A 9868-nucleotide genomic window follows, 5' to 3' on the forward strand; every position below is an offset into this window, starting at 1 on the left:
TTCAGTGTAAACTACTGTAGTCTTATCATAGGTTAGTTATGGTTTAGAGTTTCAGTGTAAACTACTGTAGTCTTAACATAGGTTAGTTATGGTTTAGTTTCAGTGTAAACTACTGTAGTCTTATCATAGGTTAGTTATGGTTTAGTTTCAGTGTAAACTACTGTAGTCTTAACATAGGTTAGTTATGGTTTAGTTTCAGTGTAAACTACTGTAGTCTTATCATAGGTTAGTTATGGTTTAGTTTCAGTGTAAACTACTGTAGTCTTATCATAGGTTAGTTATGGTTTAGTTTCAGTGTAAACTACTGTAGTCTTAACATAGGTTAGTTATGGTTTAGTTTCAGTGTAAACTACTGTAGTCTTATCATAGGTTAGTTATGGTTTAGAGTTTCAGTGTAAACTACTGTAGTCTTAACATAGGTTAGTTATGGTTTAGTTTCAGTGTAAACTACTGTAGTCTTATCATAGGTTAGTTATGGTTTAGAGTTTCAGTGTAAACTACTGTAGTCTTAACATAGGTTAGTTATGGTTTAGTTTCAGTGTAAACTACTGTAGTCTTATCATAGGTTAGTTATGGTTTAGTTTCAGTGTAAACTACTGTAGTCTTAACATAGGTTAGTTATGGTTTAGTTTCAGTGTAAACTACTGTAGTCTTATCATAGGTTAGTTATGGTTTAGTTTCAGTGTAAACTACTGTAGTCTTAACATAGGTTAGTTATGGTTTAGTTTCAGTGTAAACTACTGTAGTCTTATCATAGGTTAGTTATGGTTTAGTTTCAGTGTAAACTACTGTAGTCTTAACATAGGTTAGTTATGGTTTAGAGTTTCAGTGTAAACTACTGTAGTCTTAACATAGGTTAGTTATGGTTTAGTTTCAGTGTAAACTACTGTAGTCTTATCATAGGTTAGTTATGGTTTAGTTTCAGTGTAAACTACTGTAGTCTTAACATAGGTTAGTTATGGTTTAGTTTCAGTGTAAACTACTGTAGTCTTATCATAGGTTAGTTATGGTTTAGTTTCAGTGTAAACTACTGTAGTCTTAACATAGGTTAGTTATGGTTTAGTTTCAGTGTAAACTACTGTAGTCTTATCATAGGTTAGTTATGGTTTAGTTTCAGTGTAAACTACTGTAGTCTTATCATAGGTTAGTTATGGTTTAGTTTCAGTGTAAACTACTGTAGTCTTATCATAGGTTAGTTATGGTTTAGTTTCAGTGTAAACTACTGTAGTCTTATCATAGGTTAGTTATGGTTTAGTTTCAGTGTAAACTACTGTAGTCTTATCATAGGTTAGTTATGGTTTAGTTTCAGTGTAAACTACTGTAGTCTTAACATAGGTTAGTTATGGTTTAGAGTTTCAGTGTAAACTACTGTAGTCTTAACATAGGTTAGTTATGGTTTAGTTTCAGTGTAAACTACTGTAGTCTTAACATAGGTTAGTTATGGTTTAGAGTTTCAGTGTAAACTACTGTAGTCTTAACATAGGTTAGTTATGGTTTAGTTTCAGTGTAAACTACTGTAGTCTTATCATAGGTTAGTTATGGTTTAGAGTTTCAGTGTAAACTACTGTAGTCTTAACATAGGTTAGTTATGGTTTAGTTTCAGTGTAAACTACTGTAGTCTTATCATAGGTTAGTTATGGTTTAGAGTTTCAGTGTAAACTACTGTAGTCTTAACATAGGTTAGTTATGGTTTAGAGTTTCAGTGTAAACTACTGTAGTCTTAACATAGGTTAGTTATGGTTTAGTTTCAGTGTAAACTACTGTAGTCTTAACATAGGTTAGTTATGGTTTAGTTTCAGTGTAAACTACTGTAGTCTTATCATAGGTTAGTTATGGTTTAGTTTCAGTGTAAACTACTGTAGTCTTAACATGGTCTCTATTTATACCACTTAAAAACTTTCCTTGAAATTTTGCTTAGCTCTAGAGTAGTGGTATCACTACTAATTTTATATTAAATATACTTTATATTCTGTTTATTTCTACAGTTATGCAGTCAGTGGTGTAGCTACTAAACACACGACCCACACACACATAAGTAATTTGGCCCCCTATATTCATTTCCCTATAACTTGTAGTTATGATTCTCACTGATTGATACAACTAATTTTACAAAATAATGTAACAGTACTTTATTTTCAAACAAACTGTACATTTATTTCCTTGTCAACAGGAGCATACCTATGTTTCTGATTATATTTTCTACTACCATTATACTCTTTTCATTTGATAGTTTTTGTTCTATAGTTGGGGTATTTTCTATTTAATTTTCTTGGTTAGTACAAAAAAAGATAGACTGGTTCAAGTCGAGACAATTTCATTAAGAGTAAGAACAACTAATTTACTGAACGAGCTGACATGCAAGATTGGAAATGATTATTTATGGAAAAATAAAGAGCGAGTTTGAAATTTTAATTTTCTTAAGGATTGAGTGTAGAGGGACAGTCATGAATGAACCAATGACTCCTCAGTGTTTATATATTATGGTAATGTAGTCACTACCTCTTCCCAACTGCAAATCTAATCATACTCCTATTAGCATTAAATGTAAGGGATACTACAGCATCTTGGTTAGTGAGAGCTTTCTTATATTAGGTGAGAAAACAATCCTCTACAATTTCAAAAAACAATGCCATTCTTCTATATTCAAGAGTTAGGAGATTAGTGTGCATTTTTTTTATAGCAAAGCTACATTGAGCTATCTGCCCAGTCCACTGAGGAGAACTGAATCCCTGATTTTAGTGTTGCAAATCTGTAGACTTGCAGCTGTATCAGCATGTGACTAGGAGATTAGTAATGCTATCTACTGGATTAATTAACACAGTGTTCCTCAACCCATGATAAGTGTAAGCACAAAGTTAAGGTTAGCAGTCAGTTTCTAGTTTAACAATTTAAAATTATTAACAGTTACAGACAATCTCAGTAGTTTTGCTATGATAAAGGTTGAATGAGTTTGATGGCAACAGTTTTGTTACTTGTGTAACTGGAATCAGAAATCTTAACTTCAATGAGTTGATTATTTTTGCAATATTAAATTTAACTGTAGTTTTTATTAATTCATTTTGACACAAACAGTAATGAAGAAACTTCAACTTCATTATTTTTATAACAATCAATGTAATTTGAATTTCAATTCACACTTTCGTAACAGCTTTGTTCATTTTGCATGACCTTGTAACCATGAAGATATACTCAACTTTGAAAGTCCTGACTTTAGCTCCAAGATATTTGGCAAGCTTTCAGTAAACATTACAAGCATTTTGTAGACAAAAAATAATCAAGATTTATAAGTATTTTTACTAAAAGCTTGTCCATCAATATACTGAATCAGTGTTGACTACAAAATGATTTTAATGATATGAGTACTAATACTTTTCTTAACCTCCTATATAAATTTCAAATGTCTTCTGCAGAAAAACTTTATCTTATCCACCATAACTTTATATTGGGTTGGATGATTTGACTGAACTTGCAACCACAATATAAAATTAGGTAATTTTTTTTTTAAAATAAGATAACTGCAAATCGAAACAGAAGACAAAACTATTTGTCATAAATAGCTTAAAACTTACAAGTACACGTCAGTTTCCACAAGGTTTTATTTTATTGACCTTTGAACAGTGTCTAATAATGCTGCCCCATAAGTTATAAATCACCATCAATTTTTCTGGCTCTCCAACAATGCAATAAGAGCCTTTAAAAATTCAGCTAAACTTGTTGATATAATTATCATGAGAACAAATTAGAAACTGAACAATGAATTGGACAATGTCCTGTACAGAAAACAGCAAAATATACTACAACAAATATGGATTAAAACTTTGACTTTCTACTGGTTATAAGTAATATAGTATTAAACATCAGAGAGAATTAATGGTAATTTGTGGAAGACAGGATGTGACAGGTGGGTGTGGCAAGTGGGTCTGATTTTCTCATTCCTGTTCCATAAACAAGATGAAAGGCAATAAAAAATATGCTTTGCTTCAGCAATATCTATGTTATAATGAATAATTTGTTAAGTTCCATACTTCTGGGATGAGTGATAAATAAACCAGAGAAGAAAAACAGAGAGCAAATGTCACAATTCTTATTGAGGACATTCTTAACACTCCTACGAAAAGACGTTTCTAGTCCTGATTTCTCCAAGCCCGTTCCCCTGGCTGTGGTTTCGCTAGATAGTAGATAGGGACAGTGGGAATCTCGTTAATCCATTCATTAATGGATTTAAATGGCAATTTCATTTAAATACAAAATTATTAGCCTAATATTAATAACCTTTCAAGTTGCTCTGGGGCCTATTAGGCCCCACTTTTCGTAGGAGTGTTAAATATTTCCAAACACGCTTAGGATAAATCCTATTTCATGGCCTCAGAATTCACCTTCTGAAAATAAGGAAATAAATTTCATTGCAAAATATAAATCATTATGTAATGATCATCTTTCTGAATGTTCCCTTCATCATCATGTAATTGATCATTTTGTCTGAATGTTCCCTACATCATCATGTAATTGATCATTTTGTCTGAATGTTCCCTACATCATCATGTAATTGATCATTTTGTCTGAATGTCCCCTACATCATTATGTAATTGATCATTTTGTCTGAATGTTCCCTACATCATGTAATTGATCATTTTGTCTGAATGTTCCCTACATCACTATGTAATGATCATCTTTCTGAATGTGTACTTTTAGTTCACAAAACCATTATGAATTATTTCATGAAATCTCTCTCCTTCACTATCTAACTCCATACAATGATTAGTACTGCAAGCTTTAGGTTAACCATGAAATTTCCTAGACTCCACACGTACACACAGATGTTTAAACACATTTTGTTAAACTTATTAATACATAAAGTTTATTGTTGGATCATGAATTTGTTGTATGCATAGTCCTAATAACAAAGTATTATTCACCATTAATATTGAAATTAACCCCACTGTTTAATGCTTAAAATCTTTAAATATTTCATGCAGAATATGAGTGATTTCATCCAAACTTTTTGGACACAGTTTTAATACACAAAAAAATCATAAAATACAATATAAAGAATAAGTCAGTAATTTTAGAATTAAACTTTCGTAACAAGTGTCACGCTAATGATGACTACACATGTAATGCTTTCACAATGAAACGTTTATTCTAATCTATAAAGCAGCCTTCTTTATTAAGTTTTTTATTGAAATATAATTTTTAGCATATTTTAATGTAATATTCTTGTAAACTGCACAGCCTTCTAAATTTAGATCTAGAAATTACACAAATCTGTACAAATTTACTATTTATTTCTGGTGTAGTTGAGACATCTTTTAATACAAGTAGGATTATTTGTTTTTATAAATAAAACTGTTATGAACTGTCTTACATGTGTGCATAAATTTATTCTTTTCAAATAGTTTCTACTGTGTTTTTAAGATTACTTTTACATTACTAAAAGTTCATATAAATGTCATTATTATATACACAATTGACCTTTACATAACAGGAATGTTGTAGGTAGCAGCTTCAATTGATGATGGCCACCAGTTTAAGGGGTAATGAAATTTTGGATTACTTCTATAAACAAAACAAAATTGATATAAAACTTGTTTTGTAGTTGGAGTGTTGAAATTTCTATTACGAGAAAAAAAAGAGATTTGGATGTTGCAAGGGAAAAGCCCATAAAACCTTCTGTTTAGCCTTAGTAAAGAAAAACAACACATTCCTAGTTTTATTTACAGGAATTTTCAGTTTAAATAGAAAATTACTGTAACTGCACAAGAATGGTAAAATGCCATTTGAATTACTGTAAGCTGTCTTGGTCTCTCAGCTACAAGGAGGACATGAAAATTGAAAAGAACACAGAAACAGTATACTAGAATTATATCTTGTTTAAATAACTTAAGGCATAACAAGAAATGGTTTTCCTATTGTTTCATATGAGCATAGAAAATCAGTGCAGGTTTGATTCAGGTGTTCAGATTAACAAAAAAATCCTGAATATGACCTAGGAAAGTCAAAACATTGTTCTCTCTTTGACAATAAAAGTGTTAATACCCATACCAGCCATTCTAAGATACAATTTAGAAATAATACTGTTTAATAAGCTATTTAAACCAATAAGATAAATTATAAATAGAGACTCCAAACACATACATTTAAAAAAACCCAACTGCTTACTCATTCAATTCAAAAACACTCATTTGTCATCACTACTCTCCACACTTAATCAGTGATGTTGAAAAAACCCACTTATAGTGAAAAATATTTATGTAAAACCAGCTTGTTGGGGTTGAGAAAATTTTTTATGTAGGGGAACGAACAACATTTCAACCTTCTTCGGTCACCATTTGCTCCTCTACGTAAAAATGTTTTCAACCCAAACAAGCCGTTTTTACATAAATATTTTTCTCCACACTTAAGTTCTCTACCACATATCTAAGAAATGAGATGTTTTTAAATAAAGTCCTATGGAAACGATGGATACATTGTTTAGAAGACTAGTTGGTGATCTTACATTTATTACACAGCATAAATATTTACCACTTCTTAATTTTATTGTTTTGTCAATAAAAATATTTGAACAATTCTATCCACCTTCATATTATAATGTGTTCAAAATTAAAATTATCATCATTACATTAAATTTGGTTCTTGTACAACAGTAATTACTGATAAGAACACAAAAACTTAACTTCTGAAAGAACCATTCAATACACCTAACTTTTAAAAATCAGACTATTTCTTACCCTAATAATTTGAATAACAGAAAAACTTAATCACAGTTACAAAATAGCCACAGCTTTATTCCACTTTAACATGTTTGTTTTTCATTTTATCAACTGTTTCCAGCTGTACAACAGTATTCAATTGACTTGTTCTTTCAAAATGACATTAAGATTCTTTATGATTTAAATAATGCACATAAAAATTTATTTCAAAATGCTCTCAACTATAGCTTTACTGCAGTATTTTTGTACATATTACTTAAGGTGAACTCAATACTAAACAGTTATAACATTGATACTGACTCTGATGTTGGAGCTTTGTACAATCTTTTACGTTGTAGCATAGGTTAATATAAGCTCAACATTTAGTATTTTCACTTATACTCAAATTTTCCAAAATCATAATGAAAATATTTTTGAAAATATAAATTTGAACTCTAGAATAGTCTTCATAAATAATTGTATAACATTCTACAATTACTAATGTTAAACAAGTGAAGACTGAAAACAAAAAATTATCATTAAACGCAGCTGCAATGCACTTTGTACTTACATATTGTAGCATTTGTATGCTTAAACGTTAAATTAATACAGGCTATTCTAAAAGTCAAAACATACTAAAGACATAAAACTACGACATCAATTTCGTTCTTGTTTGGAATATTGCATATTAGTTATTAAAATTTAAAGCAGTTATTATTATTATTATAGTATTTTCTACTAGTAGTAGTACTACAGTTACGCATACGAATAAAATTTTTATTTTTAGTTTTATAGTTTCACAGGATGAATGCAGGGCAAACTGAACAAAAATACAAAATTAAACCGAAAAATAAAACCTTAACATTTATTCTTAGCCAAATTCTATGCTTATGGAATATACATACTTGTTTATGACAGAAGTTTCTTTATAAATTAAATGTTAAAAGCAACTCAGCTGTTCGATCACTAAGTCTTAAATCTCTATAATTTTTGCGACATACATCCAACGTCAGCCATGTTCTCGTCGTCGTTTCATACACTTGCTTTCCTCACTCCAAAGTATCGAACAAAACAGTAACAAAATTTAAAAAAAGCTTCTTATGCTATAACACATATTTACGGACAAATAAAATATTATTGCAATATATATTTACCTTCCTGAAGTTACGATTCCACATTTCCCAAATAAATGTAGAATTGAATCGGAAGTGTTTAGCTTCGTTCGAGATTAGTATCATTTGCTACGTGTTTAACTACGTTCCCACTAGAGGGTAATAAGATTGTAAAAGGGCGTTGCACATATTGTATTATTTTGCTCTTTAGTTGATATAGAATATCCTTGAGAACCTGAACATTTATTGAATATTAAAGTGCATAATTCATTGTAGTATAATTAGTTAAGTCTATAAACACATTTAATTCGTGAGTACAAGGTTATGCGTATCAATAGGATTAAAGGATGTTGAGTCCTGGTATTAGGAAAAAGGCTTTGTAGGCGCTGAATTTAAAAGATGTAGTGTGTGTTAGACGGAGCATTCGTTTTTTATAATTATTATTAGTTAGTAATAAATTTAAAGAAATGACAGTTCTTAGTATAAACGATGTTGTCATTACCCCTTGAAATTAGCTTTCTTTAAACAATTCACTGTTCCTTTAAAAAGCTTAGATAAAGTGGGAAACAGGAATTAGTAGCTAATAGATAAATAATACACTTGAAACGACACTGCATTTGAAACTTGGTTATAAATATAAACTTCCTATATCTATTGAAAACTTGCGTTAAAAAACAACAACAATCAATTAAATAATAAAAAAAAATTTCTGAAAAGGAAGTAAATGTAGGGATGGCTAATATCATCAGTAACGGATTTAAGATTGTGTGGGCCCTACATCACATGCAATTTTACATAGAATAAAAGTATCAATAGGTCTCCAATTCGACCATGGGCTCTAAGGCTGAGGCCCCTCTAGCTCCGACCTAAATACGCCACTGAACAGCAAACCTTCAAAAACAATGCAACCAAGGCAGCAGCAATGCCAATTGCATTTTCCCTACATAATAGCACAGACAAGAATTAACATACAGCAATATAGGTAACTATCCAATCACAACTGCATTTAATTTATCCTATTTTATCTGTTAACATTTTACTACATTGTGTGTCTGTACTATTACGTAGGGGTAATGCAAATGCCATCCATACTATATTGTTTGTTTTGTTTTTGAAGGACTGATATATCCATTTTTACGTATACTTCCTTTTTTGGAAAAGTTGTTCTTTGCTTGTAATTTAGATTAATCGAACTTTTTAGTATGCCTCAAACTTACTGCTTTGTTATCTGGGAGCGTGAAGTTTTTCATTCTTATCTATTTTAGAAGATTTAATTTAGTGTTTACTTCAACTAAAACTAATCATTTTAATAAGATATTATTTATAAATTATCATTTATTATATAATAGGAAATAAAAAGGCCCTGCATGGCCAAGCTTGTTAAGGCGTTCGATTCCTCATCTGAGGGTCGCGGGTTCGAATCCCGGTCGCACCAAATATGCTCCCCCTTTCAACCGTGGGGGCGTTATAATGTGACGGTCAATTCGTTTATAAAAGAGTAGCCCAAGAGTTGGCGGTGGGTGGTGATTACTAGCTGCCTTCCCTCTAGTCTTACACTGCTAAATTAGAGACGGCTAGCGCAGATAGTCCTAGAGTTGCATTGCGCGAAACTCAAAACAAACAAACAAGCAAATAAAAGGTATTGTCCATTTGATAGCCCTCTGTAGGAATTTAATATGTATGAAAGCCGTTTGTATTTTCGAAAGGCTGAGTTCCAGCAATGGCTTTTGTGTTAAATCGTCGTTTAGTTACAAAAGTGCGGACTGATATTGATGTCAATCTATATTTCGAAAATTTAAAATAAAATGCCTACATATTGAAACTAAAATGTGTTTGCTGATTTGTTAATTTAATGTTTGCGTTGATTAAAAAGGACTGTTTATTTTTTATACCTTAGGTGTCATACCAAGAAAGTAGTTTAATCCAGAAATGTTTTAGATTTACAATTGAATTGATATTTTGTAATTGATGAAAAATCTCATGCACTTGGGCCTAGGCCAGATGACTCCGTGTTGCGTTCTTCACTTTAGGCTTAATTATAAAAGAAAGAAGTCTTCATCATTGAAA

At 30.8% G+C, this 9868-nt stretch overlaps 1 protein-coding gene across 1 annotated transcript in view; it reads right to left on the reverse strand.

The window, feature by feature from the left end:
• Positions 1 to 7983, reverse strand: part of LOC143250354 (sarcolemmal membrane-associated protein-like) — a 47363-nt gene extending 39380 nt beyond the window's left edge. Inside the window, exon 1 of the mRNA XM_076500800.1 lies at positions 7844 to 7983. The gene's annotated coding sequence lies outside the window, so the exon portion shown is untranslated. The remainder of the gene's footprint in view (positions 1 to 7843) is intronic.
• Between the last annotated feature and the right edge of the window lie 1885 nt (positions 7984 to 9868).

Source organism: Tachypleus tridentatus, chromosome 5 (genome assembly GCF_004210375.1).
Source record: "Tachypleus tridentatus isolate NWPU-2018 chromosome 5, ASM421037v1, whole genome shotgun sequence".
Lineage (NCBI taxonomy): Eukaryota > Metazoa > Arthropoda > Merostomata > Xiphosura > Limulidae > Tachypleus > Tachypleus tridentatus.